The sequence below is a fragment of the Chelmon rostratus genome, chromosome 13, assembly GCF_017976325.1.
Source record: "Chelmon rostratus isolate fCheRos1 chromosome 13, fCheRos1.pri, whole genome shotgun sequence".
Lineage (NCBI taxonomy): Eukaryota > Metazoa > Chordata > Actinopteri > Chaetodontiformes > Chaetodontidae > Chelmon > Chelmon rostratus.
Genome location: NC_055670.1, coordinates 26,626,099 through 26,632,257, shown reverse-complemented (window position 1 = coordinate 26,632,257; position 6,159 = coordinate 26,626,099).

Genomic DNA, 6,159 nt, shown 5'->3' with positions numbered 1-6,159 from the left:
CCGTGTTCAATAACCTGCACACTGTGAGGTGTACATCAGATATCAGTGCTGTTTGATCAATACGATTCTTCTCCACGATGAGAGCTCCTGAAAGTGCAGAAAACAGAAAATATGACCTGCTGCTGGTTCATTTGCAGCGCAGGCGGCTGAAATGCGCCTCATCACTGGACTCCAGTAACACAGTGAGAGCCTCCATAGTGGTTCTGGCTAATGAGTTCATATTTCGTTATGTTAGCTAACAACTCCCAGATTAATAAGCAAAGGCTCAGACTCAGTCTTGTAACTAATCTTTGAATATTTCTTCTATTTTATGTGAAAATAAAACAAGCAGGCAGCGAACTAAATGCCCGGCTTCAGACGTGAAGAGACAACAAATGAAGGAGATGACCCTGATCATCATCATCTCCATCATAATGTAACTTCATCAACACAACGAGATGAAACATGTGATTAATACACTGAACCTCCTTTACAGGCAGCTTCAGTTTTCTCTGATCGTGGAGATGTCTTCTTCTCGTCCTCAGTGAAAACCACTCCGGTCTGATTATCACTGAAGTTAAACTGCAGCGTCTTTAATGACAGCAGGAAGTCCAAATGTGATTCAGTTACTTTTTAACCCAACAGGAAACAGAGGGGGGTGAGGCAGAGGAGGAGGCGCCATGTCTTTCAGCCCTGAGGGACATCTGACGAGGCATCTTCACACCAAAACCATTGCTGATGACTTCCCAAAGGACGTATATGTCCTTTATCCATGTGTCATATATGTGACAGACACACAGAGACGTGTAACACTAGCAGCTAACAGGAGCTGCTAACAGGAGCTGCTAACAGGAGCTGCTAACAGGAGCAGCTAACAGGAGCTGCTAACAGGAGCTGCTGACGGCTAATTCAGCAGACTGCTAAATGTTATGGCTCAGGCAATGAGGACGAGGACCCAGATGCAGAGAAGAAAAGTATCAAGGTTTATTCAGAAGTACAACTAAAGAGTTGCCGGCTGGATGGAGGTGGAGAGGATGGAGACAAAGTGCAGGACTGTGAGACCACAATCCAGAGTTCACGTCCAGACTGTGATCAGGTTTAGACAGCAAAGGTTGGAGGAAAGATCCTCACCGCTGCTGACGTCTTCTGGACTGAAGCAGACGCTGAATGAGAGAGAGAGCGTTCAATGAGATCTGCTGTCACCAGCGCTCAGTGTCAGCGCTGTGATCACCTGTCAGCTACGCTAATTCACAACGTTACATCGTTACGTTTCCTCCGAACAGATAATGAGCTCATCTTAAACTTCATTTCCAGCAGACAGAGCTGTAACATGACGAGTCCATCTCAGTCCACAATGTCAGGCCCTGTCAAGACCCTGTACCTGAGGATCTGAGACCCGATGCAGGACCCGTACAGGTTCTGATCCATATTTTATGAGGTCAGTTGGGTCCTGGTCTGTTTAACATTATGTGTAATACCTGATCAGAGAAGACCCAGCACTGATCCTGATGGAAGTGTGTGTGTGTGATCTCCATCATCTGTAGAGGTTTAACTGTTCCACAAAGGGCCGTGTGGCTACAGGTTTTCATTCCAGCCCAGGAGGAGCACACCCGGCTGGACTCGGTGACCTCCTGGCTGGATGGAATAGTCTGGACCCCCTCTAGCGCCATCATGAGGCTCATATTTTTGATTTGACTGAAACTTCTCAGCAGCTGTTGGATGGTTGTGATAAATGTGTTCAGACGTTCATGTTCTCCTCAGGATGAACTCCAATAACTGTATTGATCCTCTGACTGTTCATCTGGTGCCACCATCAGGTCAACATGTTCACGTGTTCGACACTTTGATTCACGAGTAAAAACCTGCAGAACTGATGACGTTCGGCCTCAGCTGGACTGCGTTTGATACTAGTTCACTGTTAGCATGCTAACATGCTAAAATAAGATGGTGAACATGGTAAACATTATACCTGCTAAACACCGGAATGTTAGCATGCTAATGTTAGCATTTAGCTCAAGGCACTGCTCTGCCTCGGTGCAGCCTCACAGAGCTGCTTGTTTTATTATCTTTGTGTTTGTTCGAGTGTTTGTGGCATAAAGTTGTTCAGTAGCAGCTCATTGTTTCCTCTCCCTCTGTAACAAACAGCCTCTCTGATCGTCAGGTGTCTCAGGTGAAGAGCTTCAGACGGACTGTCAGGTGTGATCTCTGATGTCACACCAGCTGTCCAGGAGCCTCCTCAGACAGCTCCTTCAGACTTCTTCACACTTCCACAACATGAAGGAAGGCGTGCCAGCGTCCCGGTTAGCAGTTCAGTGCTGTCAGTCAGGTGTCGCTCAGGTGTCGCTCAGGCGTCCGAACATCCAGACAAACATAAATCAACATCAAGCTGCAGGACGAAAGAAAGAAGCTGAACGGTTTCATTTCTGCAGCTTGTTGGAGACAAACTGCAGAAATGAATAAGAAGCAAATGACTGCAGCGCTCAGGTGTCTCCACGTCATGAAGACAATTAACCTTTATTAACAACGACACACCTCCAGTGACAGAGGTCAAACTGTTGGAGCCACAGCCCAGAAATGACACTTCAAGTTATTAAAAACACTTTAATTATGATTCCAGGAGGACAGACAGGTGAGCAGAGACTTTGTCCCCGCAGGTATTCCAATGATTCTGCAGATGAAATGGTGGTTGAATTATGGGATGTTTAACCTGCTCATTCCATAGGAACTGAATTATTAAAATACGAGTGACACCTGGACTGCAAGCTGTTGTCCTCTGGGACGCTTGTCGCCGGGTGGAAACATTAAAACGCTGTCAGAGTTCATCCTCAGGGGAACATGAATTAATGAACTAAATGTCACGTTCATGGACCGAAGTGTCGCACTGACCCTGAACATGACGCAGACAGGACCTGAGCGGGCACGCGGTGGTGTTGTTTGCCGACGCGGCGGCACAGTGACCTCCTGAACTACCAATGTGAGAGCGGCTTCAGCCCAGCGACCGCGCTGCTGCGTGAAATGAAAGGAAAGAACAAACTCAGCCGAGTGCAGGAGGAAGCAGAATAAATGGACATGTTTGCTGGAGGGATTGTGGGTAATAATCGTGTGATGTCATCGTGTTCTTTCCTGTTGCTGTTCCTGTACGGATGTCACGGTCACATGGCTGTCACTGATTGGTGGCCAAACATCAGGAAGGCGGGTCTTATCTGACATGAGCCTGTCAGAGTGGAGACAACGTGATGGACAATGAATACAAAGTCCTAAATGAGCTGAAAGTAACTAAACTACAGTACTTAAGTTCACATTTCAGGCACTTTACTGTATTTTTCTTTTAACGCCACTCCTTCTCTCTCTCTCTCCTTCTACTCCTCTACATTTATCTGACAGCTTAAGTTACTTTACAAATTAAGTTATATGATGCTATCAAAATAAAACATATAACAGGTGCCTCTGTGCATTAATTCTACCTGAGCCTTGACGATAAACAGAGTACTTTAAGGTACAGTTAGTTAGCAGGACAGCAGCACCATCTCACACCAGCTCTGTCTCCTGGAGACGAGAGAACCCGTTTTGAAGGAGACATCATTGAACTGAATGAGGAAATGTTGTCGACGTACCTGTCGAGTCACAGAACGCTGGTCCCGAACACGCCGACGGTGCGTCACTACAGGCCGCCAATCAAAGCGCCGTCCACTCATCACGACCGCAGCACCGTTCAGCTTCCTCACGCTTCCGTTCAGGCACCAGCAGAAGATTTTTATTCAGCTTCAACTGAAATCAGGATCTTTGTTGACTAAAGCTGAACCTGATCACAGTCTGCACGGAGCCTTGATGAAGCTCGTGTTTATAGAGATGTTTCTGTTTCCTTTTGACGGCGTCGCAGCGTTCAAACGTCTGTCTCACACTATTCACTCCAGCATTTCCTGTTTTATTTTGTAGTAGCTCTCCTTCATGCATTCCTGTAAATTTTACTTCCTGTCATTGTTCATTTTCCCGCCAGTTTTATGATCACCTGTTCTGGATTATCCAATCAGACCTCCCAGTACTTATAGTCCTGCTGTCAGACCTGTTGGCCAGCTGGTCCTGGTTCTCCCTGCAGATCAGCAGACCTTTATTCTACTTCTTCGTTGTGTTTTATCTCTGCTCATGTGTGGATGCAGATTATTGACTTCCTGTTTGGGTCTTTGTGTATCTGAGTTCTGCTCATCACTCTCAGAGAAACAGGGTTTGTGTGGCACAGACCGGGTGGAGGAGGAGGAGGAGGAGAAGGAGTGTGGTGGATGTAGATGCTGTATTTTAACACAGTGGAGCTACAGGCAGAAGAACTTGTTGAAAACACTTGTGAACATCTTGTTTTTAAAAGAAGAAAGTTGAGGGACGTTGAAAATGATTTTCTGTCTTTCTTTCAAACACATTCACACCTTCAGACTAATTAGTTTGCACTTCACCTGGATGTCTCCATAGAGATTAAAACAGTCCCTGATCCCTCTTTTATCCCCTCTCTGTCATTCGTTCTCTAAGCGTCCTCTGAACTGTGTCCTCTGAACTGTGTCCTCTGAACTGTGTCCTCTGACCGTCCAAACAGCAAAATCCAGACAGGATTCAGTCAAACTGTTCAAAAAGCTCCTCCTTCACAGCTTTTAAGGTTTCTGGCCTCTCAGGCTGCTGTACCTTCTTCACGGAGACACGATGAGGATGAGAAACGTCTTCCTCATGAAGCATCAGGTCGTCCTCATCGTCCTTCTTCTTCTCTTGATTCCCATTACCTTCCTCATGATGTCACAGCCACCGAGGTCTCCACGGCAACAGGCCGCAGGAGCAGCTGCAGTGTCCTGGGGGCTCCGTGAATACAGACCATAATATCAATAGATGGAAGGACCGGGCTGAAGCAGCAGCGTTAACATTTAATTCAAGTCAACTTTATTTTTAGAGCACATTTAAACAGCGAGCGAAGAGCCGAGCTCAGAGGACGAGAATAAACCTGGAAAACTAGAATAACGTGAAGCTCGTCTTCAGTCGAGAAGCTCTGAACACGATTACACTCATGATTCAGAAACATCTCAGGTCCAAACTGACAGCTTATTGTCAGTTTTACCGACTCTTGACTCACCTGTGCTGCCTCTGATGACTCACAGGTGACTCGATCACTCATCACGTCACATCGTGAACGGCTCCATCACGACCGATCCATCACAGCCAATCAGCACGCTAACCGGCTAGCCCTGGCCCGTCCCGTCTTGTAATACCTCTGTGTACCTGAAGGGGCGATAGTGAGTCTGTGTAAGATCCAGTCGTACCTGTGAGCCCGTGAAGACAACATTCAACAAATATATGATGTTTTAATGGAAATTCAACAACAAATCAGAACATTAAGTGATTAAAATAATAAAAATCCACAGCTGATGAGCCCGTTAATGAATAAAGAAAGCATCCTCCAGACTTCTTATCTGACTGTGACATGTGCACAAAGACCATTTGGCTTGTACAGACACAGAGGAACCAGCACAGACCTGCAGAGACCTGAACCACGGCAGACCACGTGATGATGCACTCACAGGAAACCCCCCATGGCCAAATGTCAGAAGAATGAGTCCTGTTACAGCAGAATGGATCTGGATCTGATGGGTCCTGCGGTTTCACAGGCACGCACACACACACACACACACACACACACACGCACACACACACACAAACACACACACACACAGTGAACCCAGACCAAAATGCACACTGTCACACTCGTCCTGTTGTACTTCAGTGGAGGACATGTTGTCATGGTGACAGCTCTGCATTAAAGGGGCTCAGAGGTGGAAATGCTGCATCCACCCTGGTGCCCCATGATGCCCCCTCTGGAGAACCACGTCCATCCATAGCTGCCAGTGGTTGTCTTCACTCTGACGCTGGTTTTAACGGACTGTTTGTATTTAAAGGGGAGATGAAGGCCGAACGAACGAGGCTCGTTCATGAGTTTTAGGCACGATGTTGCTTCAAAAGGTAGAAAAAAACTGAAGAAAGCAGTTTTCTGGGGTCCCACTCGCTCGTCTTTCACTGTGAACGAGCCCCAGCTCGATGCGTCCGGGTGGGCCAGAGGTTCATGAAGCCTGTAAAGCAGGAAGAGCTGACGGCGTATGAGGACACTTAGACTTTATTGATCCTCTTGCAGTGTTGTGCAGGTTGTGTTGT